The 24865-nt window shown below is 46.3% G+C and overlaps 1 protein-coding gene across 5 annotated transcripts in view; it reads right to left on the bottom strand.

Moving 5' to 3' along the window:
* The window catches only part of LOC132831310 (transcription factor MafK-like), a 59261-nt gene that overhangs the window by 15954 nt on the left and 18442 nt on the right, over positions 1-24865 (bottom strand). Inside the window, exon 1 of one of the 5 annotated variants that reach the window (XM_060849374.1) lies at positions 21080-21159. The exons of the other annotated variants lie outside the window; for them this stretch is intronic. The gene's annotated coding sequence lies outside the window, so the exon portion shown is untranslated. Of the gene's footprint in view, positions 1-21079; positions 21160-24865 lie in introns of those variants that run through there. 5 annotated transcript variants of the gene reach the window in all.

Genomic DNA, 24865 nt, shown 5'->3' with positions numbered 1-24865 from the left:
CAAATATAAGATTAGATTTTATCGTCATGTGTCCCCAAGCACAGAAAAGTGCATAGAGTCATCACTCTCTGCCACCATCTTAGAATTCCAAATAAGAAAAAAAACAGAAATAACAATAAAAAAGCAGAAGTGAAAGAAACTAAAACAAAAGTCAGGTTCCTGTCTAGTCAGTCACTCGCCTACTCAGCCATGATCATCCTGGCTCTCCCTTCCCCACCCACCCCCTTCCCCTCCAACACAACATCAGCTGAGGCCTGAAACCTCCACCATCTCCAGAGGCCTAGTCGAGGACCTCACCACCACCACCGCTGGTACCCCAGGTCCTGCACCGGGCCCACATTGCCGATGCCACCTTCCTCCACTGATGCCAAGAATATGGTAAAAAGATGCAGATGAAAAAGCTGAAGAGAGAAGAAAAGACGTGGCTGGTCTGGTGCTCAGGATTGGATGAGCCCTAGGTTCAGGAAGCCAAATGCTGCCCACCCTGCTGCCACAATCTTGAAAATTTAGAGTCATAGAGATGTACAGCCTGGGGGAAACAGACTCTTCGGTCGAACTTGACTGTGCCGATCAGAGACAGTCGGTTCTGTTTTAACACGATAGTTCCATCCTCGTGCGACCTTGCGTTATAGGAAAATCACACAATAGCTGTGCCATTTGGGGCCGGAATCGCGTTATAGCCAACATAGGGCCAGGAAAGTTTGCGTTCTACAAATAACAGTCTAAATTCTTCAATTGTGTTAACAAGTGTTCCTTCAACCCGAATTGGCTTTATAAGCAGAATCAACTGTATCCTAGATTAATCTAGTCCCATTTGCCAGCATTTGGCCCATATCCCACCTGCCACCTCCCCCCCCCCCCCCCCCCCCCCCCATACCCTTCCTATTCATATACTCATCCAGCTGCCTTTTAAACGTTGTAATTGTACCAGCCTCCCAACTTCCTCTGGCAGCTCGTTCCACACACGTACCACCCTCTGTGTGAAAAAGTTGCCCCTTACGTTCCTTTTAAGTCTTTCCTCTCTCACCCTCAACCTATGCCCTCTAGTTTTGGATCTCCAACCTCAGGGAAAAGCCCTTGTCTATTTACTCTATTCATGCCTCTCATGATTTTATAAACCTCTACAAAAGGTCACCCCTCAGCCTCTGATGCTCCAGGGAAAACAGCCCCGGCCTATTCAGCCTCTCCCTATAAGGTCAAACCCTCCAGTCCCATTGTAATTTTTTCTGAACCTTTTCAAGTTTCGAAACATCCTTCCCCTGGGAGGGAGACCAGAATTGAACACAATATTCCAAAGTGACTGAACCAATGTCCTGTACAGCTGCAACATGACCACCCAACTCCAATACTCAATGCACTAACCAATAAAGGCAAATATATTAAACACCCTCTTAAACAAGGCGATTATCCTGTCTACTTATGGCTCCAGTTAATTTGTCAGAAAGATACAACTTGTAAAGTTCAACACCCCTTACAAAACAGAGTGTCACCCATGTTTAATAAGCTCAAAGCCACATCCTTTTGCTTGTCACACAGTCTCCTATCTGCTCAATACAGTTTACAGATGCCAGTTACCTCTGGGGTTACACAAGTGCACTCTCTCAGGCAGTGATGGCAGGCTATTGGAATGCGTGGGACTTCAGAGTCAAGCCCAGACTCATCCAACGTTAACACCACCCCGAGCCAGAACGAAAATAAACCGAACTGCTCAGCTGGTCTGGCAGCATCCGTGGAGAGAGAAACAGAGCCGGCATTTCAGATCTGCAACCCTTCACCAAGTCCCACAAACCCCCGGTCCCAGTGTGCGACTTCGATACAGAGTACCTGGGCACAGGGCTGGCTCCATTCTCCACCCTTAAGTGCAGAGAAATTCACACAGAGCGATGAAAGAAATGTTCAATAAAAGGAGAATGGGCGAGAAAGTAATTTCAGAAATAAATAAAAACTGCCCAACAGCACAAGAAAGAAACTTCAAACATCACAGCGAAGGGAACAAAGTCCAAGAATCCCCCCCCAACCTAGCAGGAGGTTGGATGCATCAATTGGAACAATATCTTACCTGTTCGGTGTTGGGCAATATTCCAAATTGGCAAGGGTGGAACTGACCGAAGTCTCAACTTCCTTATTGTTTCATGGAACACACACAGAGATGGAAGGTTGTTTATTTTTTAAAAAGCATTCTTGGAGGAGTATGATTTTCAAACTGTTTATTCAGCAAATTCTCAATGAGTCACTCATTACAGGTCAGACCTGTGTGCCGAGAAGGAACTTGTATTGCAATGAGATACATTCAAAAGAGCAAGGACCTGGGTGCATCGTTTTGACACAAAAGACCAAACCTATCCCAAGTCACTGAGCGACGAGGATAAAGCAAAACTAAAGTAAACAGCAACGTCCCAAGTTTCAATGGGAATGGGAATGTGGCAAGCAGGGATTGACGCAAGTCACTAAACTGCGCTTGTATGAAGGAAGTTATGCAAAGCATAGCATCTTATTTTATTCATTCGTGGGATGTGAGTGTCGCTGGCATGGCTGGCATTTGTTGCCCGTCCCGAGTTGACCTGGAGATGGTGGTGAGCTATCCTCTTGAACCATTTCAGTCCACCTGCTGAGGGTTGACCCAAATGCCTTAGAAGGGAGTTCCACCCTGTGACAGTGAAGGAACATATTCATACAAAAGGAAGCCCAAGAGATGGCAACAGGAGAAAATTTACACCACAGCGTAGAAAATTGCCCAGGTATATCCTCCTTCGATCCAGCCAAATGTCACTCCATCAGACCATCTGCCAAGTGACCAAACGGATCATTGCTAGTCTTCTCCAGCAACATTTCACGTGATAACATGCTCCCCGACACTCCGTCACTGAGACCGCTCTGCTTCAAATCCCAGTTTTGGCCTCTGTGATGGTCCAAACAAGGGCAATGCAAGAGCTAAATTCAGAAGGGGAGGAGGCATGACTACCTTCAAAAGAAGCCAGCATTTAATCCACTAGAACACCACAGAGCCCTGGAAATGGAAACCCCAGGGGAAACCTCTCCATTCATTATAGCCTTACCTGGCACAAAGGAAGTTGGTTGTGGGAGTTTGGTTATCTCAGCACCAGGACATCTCTGCAGGAGTGTCTCATAGTAGATATTGTCTAAATGACCCTGTTCAGAGCTGTGGTGTTACACATCTCTAGAGCTGGTGGGTCCTCAACCAAGTCCTCCTTACTCAGGAGGTAGGGACACAGTTTCCCAGGGTAGTGTCCTCAGCCCAATTATCTTCAGCCGTTCCATCAATGGCCTTCCTTCGGATTTGAAAAGAACGGGCTGTTCATTGTTTGCACAATTCATGACTCATCAGGTCCTGAAAAGCAGTCTGTACGTACACTCAGCAAGACATGGACCTTCAGGCACTGTCTGATCATCAGTGAGCAACAGTAACCATCTCCAACAACCCCTTGACATGCAACAATGCCACTATCACTGAACCCCCCCAATAATCAACTTCCTGAAGGTTTCCCATTGAACAGAAACTCAGTCATGCCTGGCTTTTGATTTCTGCATTCCTGTCCTTCCAATCCTTGTCTACCAAGCGTGGCTCTGGGCGTTTCTCTCTGTGCAGTCTCCATTTCCTCAAAACAACCTTTTAGTCGTGTGCAGATCCCCTTCACATATGGAGGAGCTCTGTATCAATTCTGTTTACACCATCGATATGTAGCTCTGGAATCATCAGGAGAACCAAGTTAAACTTAGCTCCATTGCCAAAACTCCAATTCCCCTCAAAAGACTATGAGCAACATATCAATTACATGGTCTTCAAAAAGGAAGATTCCGGGTCGCCTCCTACAGTAAATCAACATCAGTGGCATCTTCATTCTCTTCCACACTCTCCTGAAAGAGCACATTAAGGTCTTGTGTGTTATCTTGAGGGGAACCACCTGTATCCCTGGTGCTGCCTCTTCCCCTGCACCAAGCCTCATGTCAGAGAGAAGAGAAAGGCCCATGATATTTCCCTGTGGTCAATGAAGATGGATTTAACAGTGTGATGAGAATTTTTTTCAACTGAATAAAGATGATTCAGAGCAGGGTGCATCTACCTCGTACTCTGCTTGGACGACCTTTTGCACCGAGAGGGAGAGGGAGAGGGAGAGGGAGAAACTCAGGCAGGGTATGGTGACTGAAAGATGGACGTGCCTCCTCTGTATGCACAGTTTTGCTTTTTCGGTCATAAACGCGACATCTGACCACTAGAAACTGTCTTGTTATTGAGACATGGCCCCCCCCAAAAAAATCTCTCTCTCACATCTCTGAGACACTTGTAGACTGATGTGTTGTGCCCTGGATTTGTTTAATCCTAGTACTGTGGGCAGCACAGTGGTTAGCACTGCTGCCTCACAGCGCCAAAGACCTGGGTTCAATTCCCACCTCAGGCGACTAACTGTGTGGAGTTTACACATTCTCCCTGTGTCTGCGTGAGTTTCCTCCAGATGCTCCGGTTTCCTCCCACAGTCCAAAAATGTGCAGGTTAGGTGAATTGGCCGTGCTAAATTGCCCGTTGTGTTAGGTGAAGGGGTAAATGTAGGGGAATGGGTCTGGGTGGGTTGCTCTTCGGCGGGTCGGTGTGGACTTGTTGGGCCCACCGGCCTGTTTTCACACTAAGTAATCTAATCTAATTCCGAATTACTGGAAATCTCCTGCCATGGTGGCATACGGTTGTAAAATGGCTTCTCAAAAAAGGAACAGAAATAGGCCACTCAGCCCCTCGAACCTGTTCTGCCCTACAAAGAGATCCTGGCTAATCTGTGGCCTAACCCCAAAGCCTTGCCTTTAGCCCACATCACTTAAAACCGCTGATGAACAAAAATCTCTCTCCGGTCTCCCGTGGCATGGGAGACATTCAGCATCCATGATGCCAGTGTGGAACATTAGTCATGACTATGCCCCCTTTCACTTCTTTCAGTTTCCTCACTGCCCCTTTTAAAATTTCCCTGATTCACACAAAACGCACTCCAGAAATTCACCAAAGATCCTCAGAAAGTACCTTCCAAAACCATGACCACTTCCATCTGGGAGGATAAGGGCAGCAGATACTTGGGAGCATCATCACCTGCGTGTCCCCCTCCAAGCCACTCACCACCCTGGACAGGAAAATATCTCACCGTTCTTTCACAGTCGTTGGGTCAAAATCCTGGAATTCCCTCTTTACCAGCATTGTGGGTCAACCCACAGCAATTGGACTGCAGCTATTCAAGAAGGGAGCTCACCCCCACCTTCTCAAGGGCAAATAGGGACGGCCAGCCAGCGACACCTAAGTCCCACAAAACACTGTAGAGTGTTTGGAAGTACTCCATCCTGTGGCAGGAATGGACAGGCTTGGCATTGAAGGGCTAATACCCACCAGAATGGCCTCTCTTCCCACACTAGGACAGTGAGGACTGCAGATGCTAGAGATCAGAGCTGAAAATATGTTGCTGGAAAAGCGCAGCAGGTCAGGCAGCATCCAAGGAGGAGGAGACTCTCTTCCCACACTGCCTGCTGGTAGGTCCCCCATGTGCTCGGTTATTTCCCCCATCTGTATCGGCACGCTCTGTAAATGAAAGTAGAAATCAAAAGCTCCAATCGCTTCTCTACAGCTCGCTTCGACCCTGCTGGGTGTGCCAGAATATGGTCGGCTCCACTGCTGCTTGTGTGCAGGGCTGATCCCCAACCTTGCTCGACCTCTGGAGGGGGGCGGGAGGTCACGGTTGAAGTGGAGATGCTGGTTAAGCCACGCCTTAGTCGGAGGCTTTGCTCATAGTCTAAGGCTTCACGATCGGCTTAGCTGTGCCTTTCTCTGTCCCTCAGCACATGTTAAACTGGCAGTCACAAGACTTCTTCAGCAATCTGCTGACTGGTTTCTTGTTGTGGGTGCTCCCCACAGCATTCTCAGTCTGGGATCACGTCTACGGTGGCTTGCCTTCACATTAACCGGGAGCCTTGTAAATGGTTTCCACACCGCTGTCACCATGTTACAATATCAGGATTTATGTTCTCAACAGAAGAGAATCTGTAACCACATTCGTCAACACTAGCATTTGTGTAAATTATTAACATTGTCCTACTTCAGTCTCTCCTGTTCTTCTCCAGAGCTTCCTTCAACTTATTTCCAATTCCATGCAGCTGCCAACTCCAGATGTTACAGAAGCTGCAAACAGGACACTGAGCAGGACAAGAACCTATAATCAATTCCTTCACTTGGCATAAAATGGGCACCAAACCCATACAGAAACAGGAAAAGGAATTGACCATTCAGCCCCTCCAGCTTGTTCTGCCATCCCACCCAATCATGGGAGTCTCGGTAGTGTTCATGCCTCGGGATCACAAGTCTCCCTCCAGGGGCTTGTATACAAACAGAAAAAAACACAAGGCTGCCATTCCAATGCAGCAGGGGATCTATACCTGGTCCCTTGGCTCATAGTTATCCCTCAGTCGACGTGACATGAAAACAGAACATCTGATCAATATCCCATTGGTGTTTTCGGAGTTTGTCAAGTATGTAACCATAGCCAATCACTGTTATAACAAACTGTGGCAATCTCTCCTCTCTCCCAAACTTGTTTGAGGTTTGGATTTATTTTTATTCATTCACAGGATGTGGGCGTCGCTGGCTAGGCCAGCACTTATTGCTCATCTCTAATTGCCCAGATGGCAGTTAAGAGTCAATCACATTGCTGGAGTCACATGGAGGCCCAACCAGGTCAGGCTGGTAGTTTCCTTCCCTAAAGGACATGAGTGAACCAGATGGAGTTTCCCTGACAATTGGCAACAGTTTCATTGTTGGACCCTTAATTCTAGCTTTCTGTTGAATTCAAATTCCACCATCTGTCACAGGAGCGACTCGAACCCAGGCCCTCAGACCATTACCTGGATCTGTGGTTGAATAGTTCAGCGATAATACTTCAAGGTAATTGGTCCAGGGTCAGTGGTTTACCATTGCCTTCTTTCGGATGGCTGACTAAGCTCACTGCCTGTGGTACAAGGTTATGATTAAAAAAAGAGTTAACTTTGAAAGATGATTAGACTCCACCCAATTTGATAACACAACACAGCCTCAGCTGGAGAATTGAGGAGTCCAGCCCTAGATCCCGACTAGGGTACGTAATGGTAGTTATTTTCACAAGGTTTGGCGAGCTAGGTAATTTCTGGGGACCTGGATTTGAACCTTGTCATAACAGATGGTGGAATTTGAATTCAATAAATGTGGAGTCATATAGGACAGAAACAGGCTCTTCGGTCCAACTCGCCCATGCTAACCTGGTTTCCTAAATTAAACTGGTCATATTTGCTTGCATTTGGCCCATTCTCTCTAAACCCTTCCTATTCATGTACCCATCCAGATGCCTTTTAAAAGGTTATAAATATACCAGCTGCCACAACTTCCTCTGACAACTCACACTATATATGCACCACCCTCTATGTGAAAGGATTGTCCCTTAGATCCCTTTTAAATCTTTCCCTTCTCGCCCTTAAACCTTTGCCCTTTAGCTTTGGACTCCTCTGGGGAAAAGATTTTGGATATTCATGCTGCTCATGATTTTATAAATCTCTATAAAAGGTCAGCCTACAGCCTACAACACGCAAGTGAAAAAGGTCCCAGCTTAACCCCATAGCTCAAAATTTCCAGACCAGGTAACATCCTTGTTAATTTGTTCTATTCCTTTCGAGTGTAGCAACATCCATCCCACGGCATGCAGTATTCTAAAAGTGGTCTCGCCAATGCACTGTATAGCTCCAACATGACATCCCAACCCCTGTACTCAATGCTCAGATCAATGATGTCAAGCGAAGTCTAACGATGACCACAAATCCAATACCATTGACCAGGGAAGATCCATCTGGTTCACTAACTCTCTTCAGGGAAAGAAATTGTCATCCTTACCTGGTCGGGCCTACAGACTCTCAGCAACATGGTTGACTCTGAGCTGCCCTCTGGGCAATTAGGGATGGGCAATGAATCCTGTGAATGAACGAAGTCTAAATGATGATCTCTGACTCTAACAAGAACTCCAGAACCTTCTTTCCCCTGATACCTCAAATGTTCATCCAGCTTCCCCTTAAAATGGATCCATATTTTTCACTTCAACCACTCCCTTTGACAGGGAGTCCCTCACATTTGCATCACTCGCTGAATAAAATACTTTGATTTCCGTGTTGGATTCCTTGATTTTCATGACCTCTACGGTCTTTCCCACAACAGGAACCAAACATTGTGTCAGGGTCCTGCTGTCAAAACCTTTCATCGATTGAAGGGTCTCGATAGGTCACACCTCACCAGAGTACTCAAGAACACACACACGCCGAGATATTTACATCACTCTGTTTCTGAGAAAGAAATTCTCAAACCTCCTGCACGCACGAAGAATTTTAACATGTTGGAACATTCTAGAATCCATCAAAAGCCCAAAGGTGAGAATTCTCATTCTAAACTACTCAGAGCACAAGCGAAAAACGTATACATTGATGACGTGGGCACCAGAACTTTGTTCTGAACGGATTGAGAATGGATTGTTGGACTGAAACATTCCCAGATAAGAAGAAAAAAAACAGAAAATAAATAGCATTTATGGGCGACCACGTTGCTATGGAGACGCTGTTGCATAGAAACGCCACAGTGACTTCAGACTTGCATTGACTCTCAAAAGCACAAGGCTGCCCTTGCCCCCCTCCCCCCCTCCCAAACACCAACTCTGATTAAATCTTTTTAAGTAGCCCTGAAACCTCATTAGTAAGCAGTGCACAAATCCGTAGATTTCAAAAATGGAAGCAAGGTAAACGGTGTCACTATTGTCCAGTTTGCATGATCGGAGACTGAAGTCCTGACCCTCTCCGAATTGATGTTGAGCGAAAACAAAGAGCCTGCATTGATATAGCACCTGTCACGGCATCACAATTTCGCCCAGTGCGGCTCGCTGTCATAACATGGGAAATATGGCAGCCAATCTCCGCGCTGCATAGTCCCATGAACAGCAATGTGGGCAAACCCCCTTACCCTTCTTCAAAATGGCGACGCGGGGCCTGTGGAGGTCATCTGAGGAGGTGGGCGAACGGGAGGCGGCACCTCCGACAGCGCAGCACTCCCTCAGCGCTGCACTTGACGGGTCAGCCTACAACGGGTCATGCCAGCCTACAAATCCAGAATGAAAAGGATTGTCGATCGACAGGCAAACCCATCTGGGCTCACCAATGCCCTTTAGGGAAGGAAATCTGCTGTCCTTACCCAATCTGGCCTACTTGTGACTCCAGACCCATCACAAACTGGTTTGCCAAGGGAGTGCTGCGTTGGCAGAGGTGCCGCTTCCCATTTGCCCACCTCCTCAGGTGACCTCCACAGACCCCTTCTAAGTGGTGGAGGCTGATGCAATTGCAAGATTTAAGAGGCATTTGGATGAGTATATGAATAGGAAGGGTTTGAAGGGATACGGGCCGGGTGCTGGCAGGTGGGACTAGATTGGGTTGGGATATCTGGTCGGCATGGACGGGTTGGACCGAAGGGTCTGTTTCCATGCTGTACATCTCTATGACTCCACGACTTCCTAAAAGGAGGAATCCTGGTCTCAACTAGGAGGCCTTTTGGATATTTACAATGAACCTGTCGTCAATGTCAGTCCAAAGCTGGGTTTATGGGTTGCTTCCACCTTGTAAATTGTGCTGTTCACTGATACGTGATAACGTCTTTGCAACTTTCACTTCCTCAAATCTAGCAGACAGAGAACTGTTGACGGATATTGTTTCTCAATTGCCCCCTGGAAATCTACACAGAATGCTGCTTATGTTGAGGGGGAGCAGGAGAGGGGGAGAGCTTTTAGTTTTGTGCTCATTGGGTTGGGTCAAAACGCAAGAATTCCAAATTTTCAAAATCAATCATGACAACTTCTACTGGAGCAGAAGGATGTTGATTGGTCAATGAGCTGACTGTTTGCTTTCTTCATGGCAATGTCTCAACCAGAGTCTACTTGGTGATCAATCAATACCCCTTTGCTCCTCAAGTATAAGTTGTTGTGATCGATTGAAATTTGGCATTCTTGCATTTGTCCTGATAAGTGCAACAAGAGGAGCTCCAGCAAACGTTTCTCTCTTTTAATCAGGAGACTGTTATCTAAAGTTGAAGGTTATTGAATTGAAGACAGCAGTAGGAGACGGAGTCAGGATAACGGCATTTCAATCAGCAGCATCTTAACTTGGGAGGTTCCACCAGGCAATGTGCAGGAGCCTCAACAACTCACCACGTTTATGAACAGCTTAGATAACGGGATAGAAAGTCACATGGCCAAACTGGCTGACGACACAAAGATAGACAGGATCGTAAACCGTGCAGGAGCAATTTACTGCAGGTTCTGGAATCTATACTGAAAACAAACACCATCAGAGCTCTGATGGAGAGTCATGGAGACTTGAAATGTTAGCTCGCTCTCTTTCCACGGATGTTGCCTGACCTGCTGTGATCCCCAGCACTTTTTTGTAAACAGTGCAGATGTCTGTGCAATATTACAAGGAGATAATCAAGGGATCATCTGGATTACGATGCAGGCAAATGCGAGGTCATCCACAACGTAAAAAGGGTACAGGACAGGGTATTTTCCAATGGATGAAAATCTAGATCCAACAAGGCTAGAGAATCAAATCATTTAAACATGTCAGGAATAGAGTATCAAACACTGTTTGCTTTAAGCTGTGTGACTGCGCGGCTACTAGTGAGATTCCACCAATTGGCAGACTGCCATGGGAGGCTACTGACACACATGGACCCCAGAGCTCCAGGTAGCAGAGAAAATCATGAAGGGGATCGCTGGTAAAAGAATAATCAGAAAGGAAATGGAAAGCTGGCCTTGGTATTTTCTAAAATTTCTAGACATATAAAGGGTACAAATCTGGCTTTGTAGAATCCCTACAGTATGGAAGCAGGCCATTCAGCCCATCGAGTCCACACCGAAGAGCATCCCACCCAGATCCACCCCATCCCTGTAACCCTGTATTTTCCCCATGGCCGATCCACCCTCACCTGCACATCTTTGGACTGTGGGAGGAAACCTATGCAGACACGGGGAGAATGTGCAAACTCCACATGGACAGACAGTCACCCAATGCTGGAATTGAACCTGGGTCCCTGGCGTTCTGAGGGAGCAGTGGTAACCACTGTGGCGTCCAGCTACCTAAAGCCCTGGTTAGACCACACTGGCAGTGTCCAAAACAGTTCCAGCCACTATGTCTTGGAAATGATCAATTCGCTGCAGCATAGAGCTGCTGGAATGACAATTCCTTATACTGTATGCATCAGTGCTCACATGTATAAAGTATAGCCAGTGTAGGTAATAGATTAGATTAGATTCCTTACAGTGTGGAAACAGGCCCTTCGGCCCAACCAGTCCACACCGACCCACCGAAGAGTAACCCACCCAGAACCATTTCTTTCCTAACACTATGGGCAATTTAGCATGGCCAATTCACCTGACCTGCACATCTTTGGAGTGTGGGAGGAGATCGACGCAGACACAGGGAGAATGTGCAAACTCCACACAGACAGTCACCCGAGGCTGGAATCGAACCTGGGACCCTGCTGCTGAGAGGCAGCAGTGCTAATCATTGCGCCACTGTGAAAAAGTAAATCGCCAGCAGTATGGATTTGATGGGCCAAAGGGCCTTTCCTGTCCTACGTGATTCTGCGCAGAAGGTTGCTGCTATTATCCCCTTCAATGGAGCAAACTACAGTGGCTGCTCGGTCTAGTATGGCAGAGGAAAACCATTTCCAACTAGAAGAGTTCCTTGTAGACAACAAGATAGGATTTATTACATGGCGACAACTGGTTACATAGAGCATGGCGGCTCGCACCGCTGCCTCACAGCCCAAAGATGTGCAGCTTAGGTGGATTGGCTGTGCTAAACTGCCCCATAATATCCATGGATGTGCAGGCTAGGTAAGTTAGCTACGGCAAAGGCAGGGTTATCAGGATAGGGTATGAGGGGGTTCAGTCTGGGTTAGGATGCTCTTCGGAGGGCATAGAGTCAAGGGGCTGAATGGCCTGCTTCCACACTGGAGGAATTCTATGACAGGGTCTCATTCCTTCAAGATCCTGTTTTGCCCAGAATGATAGAATGGAGGGTGATGCTTCTGGTACTCTGCAGTGCTAACCCCTTACAAGCCCATAAACAGAGATTCCTCAAACTGGGGTTGACTCAAAAGGTGGTTAACGGCTAATTTACTGAAGTTTAAGGTATTACGGGAACAGAGTAGGTTACCAAAAATTACTTTTACTGTTTAAAAAGTCAAGAACTTGGCAACATAGACTAAAAAAAAATGAAGAGAGCGCGACCTTTCGGGAGTGCTATTAGGAAACACCTCACGTGCAAACGACAGGGGCTGCTCAATCTAGTATGGCAGAGGAAAACCATTTCCAACTAGAAAAGTTTCAATGCAAGGGGCCTAACAGGGAAGTCATGAACGCAGGGCATGGTTAGGAACATGGGACTGGGATATCATAGCAATTACAGAAACATGGCTCAGGGATGGGCAGGACCGGCAACTTAATGTTCCAGGATACAAATGCTACAGGAAGGATAGAAAGGGAGGCGAGAGAGATGGGGGAGTGGCATTTTTAATAAGGGAAAGCGTTACAGCTGTGCTGAGGGAGGATATTCCCAGAAATACATCCAGGGAAGTTATTTGGGTGGAACTGAGAAATAAGAAAGGGATGATCACCTTATTGGGATTGTATTATAGACCCCTAATAGTCAGAGGGAAATTGCAAAACAAACTTGTAAGGAGATCTCAGCTATCTAAGAATAATAGGGTAGTCATGGTAGAGGATATTAACTTTACAAACATCGCTTGGGACTGCCACAGTGTTAAAAGGTTTAGTTGGAGCGGAATTTCTTAAGTGCATACAAGACAATTTCTGATTCAATATGTGGATGTACCTACTAGAGAAGGTGCAAAATTTGACCTACTCTTGGGAAATAAGGCAGGGCAGGTGACTGAGGTGTCAGTGGGGGAGCACTTTGGGACCAGCGACCATAATTCTATTTGTTTTAAAATAGTGATGGAAAAGGATAGACCAGATCTAAAAGCTAAAGTTCTAAATTGGAGAAAGACCAATTTTGACAGTATTAGGCAAAAACTTTCAAAAGCTGATTGGAGGCAGATGTTTGTAGGTGAAGAGACAGCTGGAAAATGGGAATCCTTCAGAAATGAGATAACAAAAATCCAGAGAAAGTATATGCCTGTCAGGGTGAAAGGGAAGGCTGGTAGGTACAGGGAATGCTGGATGGCTAAAGAAATTGAAGGTTTGGTTAAGAAAAAGAAGGAAGCATATGTAAGGATAGACAGGATAGATGGAGGGAATCCTTGGAAAAGTATACAGGAAGTAGGAGTATACTTAAGAGGGAAATCAGGAGGGCAAAAAGGTGACATGAGATAGCTTTGGCAAATAGAATTAAGGAGAATCCAAAGAGTTTTTACAAAAATATTAAAGGACAAAAGGGTAACTAGGGAGAGAATAGGGCCCCTTAACGATCAGCAAGGAGGCCTTTGTGTGGAGCCACAGAAAATGGGGGAGATACTAAATGAATATCTTGCATCAGTATTTACTGTGGAAAAGGATATGGAAGATATAGACTGTAGGGAAATAGATGGTAACATCTTGTAAAATGCCCAGATTACAGAGGAGGAAGTGCTCAATGTCTTGAAACGGTTAAAGGTGGATAAATCCCCAGGACCTGATCAGGTGTACCTGAGAACTCTGTGAGAAGCTAGAGAAGTGATTGCTGGGCCTCTTGCTGAGATATTTATATCATCAATAGTCACAGGTGAGGTGCTGGAAGACTGGAGGTTGGCAAATGTGGTGCCACTGTTTAAGAAGGGCGGTAAAGACAAGTCAGGGAACTATAGACTGGTGAGCCTGACCTCAGTGGTGGGAATCCTGAGGGACAGGATGTACATGTATTTGGAAAGGCAAGGACTGATTCGGGATAGTCAACATGACCTTGAGAGTAGGAAATCTTGTCTCACAAACTTGATTGAGTTTTTTGAAGAAGTAACAAAGAAGATTGATGAGGGCAGAAGTCATATATGTGGACTTCAGTAAGGCATTCGACAAAGTTCCCCATGGGAGACTGATTAGCAAGGTTAGATCTCATGGAATACAGGGAGAACTAGCCAAAGGTAGAAGACAGAGGGTGAGTGGTGGAGGGTTGCATTTCAGACTGGAGGCCTGTGACCAGTGGAGTGCCACAAGGATCGGTGCTGGATCCTCTACTTTTTGTTGTCATCTACATAAATGAATTAGATGCAAACATAAGAGGTACAGTTCGTAGGTTTGTAGATGACACCAAAATTGGAGGTGTAGTGGATAGCGAAGAGGGTTACCGCAGATTACAACAGGATCTAGATCAGATGGCAAATGGGCTGAGAAGTGGCAGATGGAGTTTAATTCAGATAAATGCGAGGTGCTGCATTTTGCGAAAGCAAATCTTTGCAGGACTTATACACTTAATGGTAAGGTCCTCAGGAGTGTTGCTGAACAAAGAGACCTTGGAGTGCAGATTCATAGCTCCTTGAAAGTGGAGTCACAGGTAGATAGCATAGTCAAGGCGGCGTTTGGTATGCTTTCCTTTATTGGTCAGAGTATTGAGTACAGGAGTTGGGAGGTCATGTCCTGTACAGCCGCAACATTGGTCAGGCCACTATTGGAATATTGCGTGCAATTCTGGTCTCCTTCCTATCGGAAAGATGTTGTGAAACTTGAAAGGATTCAGAAAAGATTTACAAGGATGTTGCCAGGGTTGGAGGATCTGAGCTACAGGGAGAGGCTGAACATGCTGGGGCTGTTTTCCCTGGAGCGTCGAAGGCTGAGGGGTGACCTTACAGAGGTTTACAAAATTATGAGGGGCATGGATAGGATAAATAGGCAAAGTCTTTTCTCTGGGGTCGGGGGGACTTGAACTAGAGGGCATAGGTTTAGGGTGAGAGGGGAAAGATATAAAAGAGACCTAAGGGGCAACGTTTTCACAAAGAGGGTGGTACGTGTATGGAATGAGCTCCCAGAAGAAGTGGTGGAAGCTGGTACAATGACAGCATTTAAAAGACATTTGGATGGGCAAATGAACAGGAAGGGTTTGGAGGGATATGGTCCAGGTGCTGGCAGGTGGGACTAGACTGGGTTGGGATATCTGGTCGGCATGGACAGGTTGGACCGATGGGTGTGTTTCCATGCTGTACATCTCTATGACTCGAAGTGTTTCTTGTAGACAACAAGATATGATTTATTGCATGGTGGCAACTGGTTAAAAGGAGAGGAACGACAAGGGCAGCACGGTGGCACAGTGGTTAGCCCTGCTGCCTCATAGCACCAGGGACCTGGGTTCAACTCCTGCCTCGGGTGGCTGTCTGTGTGGAGTTTGCACATTCTCCCGGTGTCTGTGTGGGTTTCCTCCGGGTGCTGCAGTTTCATCCCACAGTCCAAAGATGTGCAGGTTAGGTGAATTGGCCATGCTAAATTGCCCATAGTGTTAGGTGAAGGGGTAGATGTAGGGGAATGGGTCTGGATGGGTTGCTCTTCGGAGGGTCGGTGTGGACTTGTTGGGTCGAAGGGCCTGTTTCCACACTGTAGCTCATCTAAAAGCATTTGGTACAGGCTCTGCAAATGGCAAGTGATACCCGATCAATTCTTTACTTTAAAAATTAAAGTTTATTGGATAGGTTTACCAAAAGCTCTGAAGGAATATGGAGTTGGGTTACAGGTCAGCCGTGACTTTGTAATGGATGGGGCTGGGGTCAACATCCGCTTCCTGTTCTTGTGTCTCGAATGCAAGCTGAATGCTTTCTGAACAGTAGCACAGGTACAGAACTGTTTCCTGTCCCTGCTCGGGGAGGAGGCCTGGCCCCATCCAGGAGTTGCATGTCGGACAGTTCCAGGGTGGTCTCCAAAAACGGTGATGAGAAGCACAGATTAGATTAGAATCCCTACAGTATGGAAACATGTCCACACTGACCCTCTGAAGAGTAACCCACCCAGACCCATTCCCCTCGGACTAATGCACCTAACACTACGGGCAATTTAGCATGGCCAATTCACCCTGACCGGCACATCTTTGCATTTAGGGAGGAAACCGGAGCACCCAGAGGAAACCCACGCAGACACTTGGAGAATATGCAAACTTCACAGACAGTCACCCAAGGCTGGAGTCAAAGCCGGATCCCTGGCGCTGAGGCAGTAGAGCTAGCCACCGTGCCACCTGAATCCATTTCTCTCACACAGAGAGGCCATGCACCTCTGGGACAAGAGGCTCATGCTAACAGAACATAAAACATCACATTCATTCATTGGTGGTCCCTCACTAAGAGTATAAATCTCTTCCAGTCTCGGGGGAGTCCGTAGGTGGTTGCGCAGACCGATGGAGTTACTGCAGATGCCGTCTCACTTGAGGCAGCAGGTGGTCATGGGAAGGGGTGGGTGGGGAGATGGTGTGACAGCGTGCTCCTGACGTTGTTTTTGCCTGGCTTCCACATCCTCTCCCCAACATCTCGACAACTTCCTGGATGGTCCCCTTCCACTTTAGGGAGCCATGGGCCAGTGATTCACAGGTATCTGTGGGGATGCCACCTTTTGCCCAGTGAGGGTATCATTGGAGCGCTTCCTCTGCCCACAATTCCTGCTGCAGGTTCGCTATAATGACCGTGGTAGGCCGGGCTTGAAGCCTGTTCATGCAGGCTCAGGTAAAGGCTGGGGCAGAAATGGTAAATGACACATGTTGGAGCAACCCGTCTGAAATACTTCAAAGTGGATCTCCAGTTAGACAAGGAAGTTCATTTCCTAGTATTACCAGATTTTCCTTCTGTACTTCACAGCATGCTGCTGTCTTTTAAGAAAATGCACACATGTAACCTCTATGCAGTTACACATCAGCAAACTGGTTCAACAATATAAACAGGGCAAATTCAACAATGAAGAGGAAGTGGCAATGGAAAATTCAAAACAAACTTTACATATAAGCATTAGCCAGTGCTGACTGCACACAGTAATGAATAATGGTTGCCCATTGCTAATATAACTGAAGGGATGTGTTCCTATCTTCCTGATGAGCCTCAGTGGTTACCACTGCTGCCTCACTGTGCCAGGGACCCAGGTTCGATTCCAGCTTTGCGTGACTGTCTACGTGGAGTTTGCACATTCTCCCTGTCTCTGCGTGGGTTTCCTCAGTGCTCTGGTTTCCTCCTACAGTCCAGAGATATGGTGGTTAGGTGAATTGGCCATGTAAGTTGCCCCATAGTGTTCAGAGATGTGAAGGTTAGGTGCATTAGTCTGGGGTAAATGGAGATCAATAGGGTGGGGAGAATGGGTCTAAGTGGATTACTGCTTCGAGGCTCGGTGGGGACTTGTTGGGCTGAATGGCTTATTTCCACACTGTAGGGATTCTATCCCTCTGCTGAAGGGGTATACCCTCAATAAACATCTACTACCTTTCTGCACCAATGGCGTTTTGAATAAGCGAAAGTCGACACCAGTTGGTCACCAAAGCCTATCCTTGTAATTGACTTGTTGGACGTGGGCGTCACGGGCTAAACTAGCATTTAGTGCCAATCGCTAGCTGTCCCTAAAGGTAGTGGTGTTAAGCTGCCTTCTTGAACCACGTCAGTCCATATGATGTATATATAGACCCACAAGCATTGCATCTTCTGTGGTGACATGGGAAATGCCATGAGGAAGTGTTTGGTGTGATGGAGGAGTCTAATAGGGTGCTCTTGAAGGGAACAGTCTCTGTAGAACGTTGACCATGGAGGAGGAGAGGGGAAGGTGCATTTGGTATTGACATCTGTTGGAGGCGGTAGAAACAGCAGAGGATGATCCTTTGAACATGGAGACTGGTGAGGTGGAGCAAACGTGGAACCCCATTGATGTTCTTGGAGACAGGAGGAAGAGGTAGGGGCAAAAGTGAGAGGGGGGAGTCAGGCACAGTTGAGGATCCTGTCAATCCTGACGAGGACGGGGCAATTCTTGGTTGAGAAAAAGGTCATATTGGAGGCAGTCTGGTGGAAGATGGAAGATGCAACGGAGTTGGAGAAACTGGGAAAATGGAATGGAATCCTTGTAGGAAGCAGGGTGCGAGGGAAGGTTGTCAAGGTAACTGTGGAAATCAATGCATTTCTGATTGGTATTGGTGGGTAGCTAATGCCCAGAAATGGAAATGGTGAATTCAAGGTGAGGAAGAATCAGAGTTAGACCAGGTGAAGGTGAGAGATGGATAGAAATTGGAAGCAGACCTGATGAATTCCTCCAATTCTCCTTGCACACCTTCATTTACACCAATTTTACAATCGCTATGTCTCCTTTACCATCATTAGTGTTGCCTTTGTCTTTTGCTCTGGCAAACCTCAAAATGTTCCACTTGCTGCTCCTCCTCCTCCTCCTCCTCCTCCACCCCGCCCTTTAGCCACCAATTTCCAGCCCCTTTCAAAAATTCTGAAAAAGGATCATACCAGACTTGGAAATGTTAACTCCCTCTCTCCTCACGGATGCTGTCAGACTTGCTGAGTTTCCCCAACACTTCTTGGGCTTTTAAAAAAAATTATTGAACTAGCTTTGCAGCCTTTTGAAGCACACTGAGGGTACACCATACATACTAATCTTCACAACACTACATATACAAAGACAAGACTGAACACAAGGTCAAAACTTTCAGCTTGCTATCCAGGGATAAAACTATAACTGAACAATTGCTGATGGAACATTCCTCCCTCTCTGCCATCTGGTAGCTTATAGCAGCAGTCTTAGTTCAAGAACCTAAATGAAAATTTAGGTTTGTATTTAAGTGAACCAGAATTACATTTGGGGATAATTGGAACACAGAGTGCAGATAAAGTTCAATGCCAGTTTGAAGGTGATACATTTTACTGTTTTTAAAAACCACTCCTGGCAGTGTGTGGCATTCATACCTCAGGCCACGAGGTTCTGCGTTCAAGATCTCACTCCAGAGGTTACCAGCGCAACATTGAGGGAGTGCCGCACTGTCAGAGATGCTAGCTATCCGATGATGTGAATAAAGGGTAGGAGGTGGCTTTTATTAGGAGGTCATGATAGATCCCATGACATTACTCTGAAGAAGAGTGAATTCCCAATATGCAGTCAATATCTATCTTTTGTATCACCAGAAAAATTTGCATCATCTGCTCATCATCAATTGGCCACTTGTGGGATTTGCCGTGTGCAAGTTGACTGTTGCCCAGTCTCCAACATTACAACAGGGGCTACATTTCAAAAGGACTTCACTGGTGGCTAAAAGGGTTTATGATATCCTGAGGTATTATAAAAACCAGAGTGAATAGACCCATCCCCTTAACCTACACATTTCTGTACACTATGGGGCAATTTCTCATGCCAATCCACCTAACCTACACACCTTTGGACAGAGAGGAGACAAAATCTTAGCAGGACTTATACACTTAAATGGTAAGGTCCTAGGGAGTGTTGCTGAACAAGGAGACCTTGGAGTGCAGGCTCATAGCTCCTTGAAAGTGGAGTCTCTGGTAGTGTAGGCGGTGTTTGGTATGCTTTCTTATATTGGACAGAGCATTGAGTACAGGAGTTGGGAGGTCATGTTGCAGCTGTTGGTTAGGCCACTGTTGGAATATTGCGTGCAATTCTGGTCTCCTTCCTATCGGAAAGATGTTATGTAACTTGAAAGGGTTCAGAAAAGATTTACAAGGATGTTGCCAGAGTTGGAGGATTTGAGCTATAAGGAGAGGCTGAACAGGCTGGGGCTGTTTTCCCTGGAGTGTCGGAGGCTGAGGAGTGACCTTAGAGAGGTTTACAAAATTATGAGGGGCATGGAAAGGGTCAATAGGCAAAATCTTTTCCCTGGGGTCAGGGAATCGAGAACTAGAGGGCATAGGTTTAGGGTGAGAGGGGAAAGATATAAAGGAGACCTATGGGGCAGCTTTTTCACACAGAGGGTGGTACAGGTATGGAATGAGTTGCCAGAGGGAGTGGTGGAGGCTGGTACAATTGCAACATTTAAGAGGCATTTGGATGGGTATATGAATAGGAAGGGTTTGGAGGGATATGGGCCGGGTGCTGGCAGGTGGGACTAGATTGGACTGGGATATCTGGTCGGCATGGACGAGTTGGACCAAAGGGTCTGTTTCTGTGCTGTACATCTCTATGACATTACGAGAACACCTGGAGGAAACTCACACAGACATGTGGAGAATGTCTATCTGTGTGGAGTTTGCACAGTCAGAGGTTTACAACATGGAAACAGGTCATTCAGCCCAACTTCCCCATACCGCCCAGTTTTCACAATTAAACTAGCCCCATTTGCATTTGATCCATATCCCTCCACATCTATCCCATCCATGTACCAAGCCACCCGAGGCTAGAATCAAACTCAGGTCCCTGGCTCTGTGAGGCAGCAGTGCTAACCACTGAGCTACTGTAACCTAGTGAAAACATGTTGGGTTCTCGTCTCATCTGGTTGCCCAGTGCCAATCCTGGCGTTAGTCTCTGACCTGAAGAAGCAAGTGCATTCCTGAAGATTGTTCAGGCAAGGGCAGAAAGCAGAAATGCAGTGTTCTAAAAATATACTGCACATTCCTAACTGCCAACACAAGAAAAAGCAGAACAAAAACAGTGTTTATCTGAAATTAATACAAGGTCACTCTAAACCACATACCAACGGCTGAATGATTCAGCAGATTTCCTAAACAGGCCATACTACACCCCACTTTCATCCCCAATACTCATCCTAGCTCCCTCCCTCAGCCTCTCTCTCTCTCTCTCTCTCGAGGGTGCAATTCCATGGCCACTGAATTGTCCCAGTCCTGCTCACACGGCCTTTAAGTTAACACAATGTGCACAGACCGCTCAAACACAGCTAAGACTGGTCAGGTCCCTACTCTGCTGATTCTTATATTAAAAAAAACACTAACCACGAACAAAAAGTAGGCCCATTTGGCCTCTTCCACAATTCAATACTGTCACGGCTGACCTGACTTTAACCTCAACTCTACATTCCTGCATATCTCTGCTAATCTTTCATCCCCTCGGGACATCACGAATCTACCTACCTGCACCTTGAAACATCGTTAAAGATTTAACATCCACTTCTTTTTCAGGAAGGGACTCTCGAACCTCCAAGAGAAAAATGTTTCATCTCTGTCTAAAATGGACGACCCAATGACGCCCTCATTCTAGGTTCACCTGTACAAGGAAACATCATAACAAATATGGCACAGTGGTTAGCACTGCTGCCTCACAGCGCCAGAGACCAGGGTTCAATTCCCACCTGAGGTGACATTGTGTGGAGTTTGCACATTCTCCTAGTGTCTGTGTGGATTTCCTCTGGGTGCTCCGGTTTCCTCCCACAGTCCAAAGATGTGCAGGTTGGGTGAATTGGCCATGCTAAATTGCCTGTAGTGTTAGGTGAAGGGGTAAACGTAGGGGAATGGGTCTGGGTGGGTTGCGCTTTGGCGGGTGGTGTGGACTTGTTGGGCTGAAGGGCCTGTTTCCACACTAAGTAATCTAATAATATGAAAAAATAGAAGCAGGAGTAAGCCACCTATCCCCTTGGGCCTGCTCCTCCATTCAATAAGATTTTTTCGTAGACTTAGCTCCACTTACCTGCCAGCTCACCATAACCTTTAATGCCTTTACTGTTCTAAAGCCTCTCTTCGTCTTCAAAACATTCAAAAGGGGTAGCCTCAACTCCTTCATTGGGCAGGGAATTCCTTAGATTGGGATTTTTGAGAAGATTTGTAGCTCAGGTTGAGGTTCAGGTTGCAAGTTTGCTTGCTGAGCTGGAAGACATGAGGGGCATGGATAGGGTAAATAGGCAAAGTCTTTTCCCTGGGGTCAGGGAGTCCAGAACTGGAGGGCATAGGTTTAGGATGAGATGGGAATGATATAAAAGAGATCTAAGGAGCAATGCTTTCACAGAGAGGGTGGTACGAGTATGGAATGAGCTGCCAGAGGAAGTGGTGGAGGCTGGTACAATTACAACATTTAAGACGCATTTGGATGGGTATACATGAATAGGAAGGGTTTGGAGGGATATGGGCCGGGTGCTGGCAGGTGGGACTAGATTGGGTTGGGTTGGACCGAAGTAGTGTTTGGTTCCATGCTTACATCTATGACTCTATGACGTTTTGTCACCACACTAGATAATGTCATGAGTGAGCCTCTGGTGAAGCACTGGCGTTCTGCCCATTTTCTGTGTGTGTGTCTTGGTTTGTTATGGTGGGCTATATCATTTCCTGTTCTTTTTCTGAGAGGTTGGTAAACGGGATCCAGATCGATGTGCTTGTTAATGGAGCTCCAATTTGAATGCCAAGACTCGAGGAATCCCTGTGCACGTCTCTGTTTAGCCTGTCCTAAGTTGGATGTGTTGTCCCAGACAAAGTGGTGCCCTTCTTTGTCTCTGTGTAAGGATACACCAGTTACCAAAAGACATGACCCACTATCACTCACATCCTTACACAGAAACAAAAGGAGGGCACTACTTCGACTGGGACAACACATCCATCCTAAGATGGGCCCAAACAGAGATATGCACGGGGATTCCTGGAGGCTGGACATTCAAACTGGAATGCCATCAATAAACACATTGATTTGGACACCATTTTCTAACCACGGAGAAAAAGAATCGGAAGTTATATTCCCCACCGTAACAGATCAAGACATAAATAGAAAGCGGGACATAACACCAGTACTTCACCAGAGGCTCACTGATGATGTTACCAAGCATGGTAACAAAACATCTGAAAACAGACCTTCTAGCTCAGTGAGCAAACTTGCAATCTGAATCCCATAGATTTGCCTTTGGGTGAAGAATTTCCTCCTCAACTCAGTCCTAAGTCCTTTGGACATTCACCAGGTCAAGTCCCCTCAGGATCTTGTATGTTTCAATTAAATAACATTGGATTCTTCTAAACTCCAGCGAAGAGAGATCTAATCTTTCCTCATACAGCAATCTGAAAAACGTGTAGCTGGAAAAGCGCAGCAGGTCAGGCAGCATCCAAGGAGCAGGAGAATCAATGTTTCGGGCCTGAAACGTCGATCCTCCTGCTCCTTGGATGCTGCCTGACCTGCTGCGTTGCTGGAAAAGCGCATTTTTCAGCTCTGATCTCCAGCATCTGCAGTCCTCACTTTCTCCTCATATAGTAATCCACCCATTCCAGGTATTAAGTCTAGTAAATCTTCTCTGAACAGCTTATAATGCATTAGCATTCTTCTGTTTGATCACTGCACTATGATCTGATGAGAATTCAGATTAGATTTGGGGAAACCTTATGTCTTGCAGCCCAGGTACCGTCCGACTTCATTATCCAGGGTCACTCTTTGATGTAGTACCGAAGTAATCAGATGGGTTGCCATACAGATGGGTGAAACCGTCTGGCCCCTCAAAAGGGACAAATAAGCCACCAGAAAGGCAAAGGAAACACACTTTGAATAAAACAAAGAACTACAGATGCCGACAACCTAAAACAAAACCAGAAATTACTAGAGAAACTCAGCAGGTCTGGCATCTGAGAGAAAGCAGAGTTAATATGTTTCAAGTCCAGAGACCCTTTCTCAGAACCTTCTGAAGGGTCACTGGACCCGAAACGTTAACTCTGCTTTCTCTCCACAAATGCCGCCAGACCTGCTGAGTTTTCCCAGCAATTTGATTTTGGTTCAAGGGGCATACATTGTTAGGCTACTGTTTCTCAGATATCCAAAGCCTCCAGTTAATTAACTCAATCTGACAACTGATAATCCGTGGACCTGGATACAAACCGCACGGTGCAATAGCTTCTCACTTTTCTGTAAATTAAATAGAACTGGATTTTGCAATTAATTATAATTATTCACAGTGAAATCTCTTTTTATTTTCTTTAGTCATTTGTAAGATGTGGGTGTTGCTGGCATTTATTGCCTGGGCAGAGATGCCCTTTGTTCTTGGGCTGTGGGGAGGGTTAATGGCTGGCCTAGCATTTATACCCCACCCCGAACTGTACTGGGAAGGTGGTGCTAGGTACTACCTGGAACCGCTGATGTCTATGGGGTGTGGTTGGACCTACACCATTAGGGAAGAGGTCCACAATATTGACCCAGTGACACTCAAAGGAATGGAGATACATTTCCAGGTTGGGATGGATGAACAGAACATATGGGTGGTGGTGTTCCCGTGTATCTGCTACCTTGCAAGGCTATTATTTTTTCATATTTAGTTGAGAACTACGTTATTATTGGCAGTAAAGAGTCTGTGGCTCCTATCTCATCCTTCTCATTGCAGCAAAACAACAGTCAGGAGGCCGATTACTGGTTGTCTGGCAGAGAGAGAAGCTGCTTTTAAAAATCCAGTTTAGAAATTACCACTGTGGTGTCCCTGTTTTATTGGCAGCCAAGCAATGACCAAGGTGAGCAAGATGCCAGTAATTATCTGTACCCATTAAATTTTCAATTCTACGGAACGGATTTCCCTGAGCGTTACTCAGTGGTCGAGACGGGGAGGAGGTGGGGCCGGTATTGGGAGAGTAAACAAGGAGTAGACAATGATTGGCACCAGGGTCTTCCCAGGAGTTCTCCGGAACAGAATTCTTTCTGAATGGTCAAAGGTGGTGCAGAGAGTTTGGACGGTCCGGACGCACTGGATTATTAAAGGATTGAGAAGGCAGGGAGCAATCAATCAATCAATCATCGAAAGAGCTGCTGGAACGTTGGTCTTTGCCTCACAGAACCTTCACGGCACAGAAACGTGCCATTCAGTCCATCATGCCCAATGGTTAAAGCACGCTTTGCCAACTAGCGCCAGTCTCCTACTTGTACATATCCTTGCACATTATTTCCATCCAAATAATCACAGAAACCCTGCA

The sequence above is a fragment of the Hemiscyllium ocellatum genome, chromosome 33 (genome assembly GCF_020745735.1).
Source record: "Hemiscyllium ocellatum isolate sHemOce1 chromosome 33, sHemOce1.pat.X.cur, whole genome shotgun sequence".
Classification (NCBI taxonomy): domain Eukaryota; kingdom Metazoa; phylum Chordata; class Chondrichthyes; order Orectolobiformes; family Hemiscylliidae; genus Hemiscyllium; species Hemiscyllium ocellatum.
Note: the sequence above shows the minus strand (reverse complement) of the source record. Positions and strands in the feature narration are given on the sequence as shown.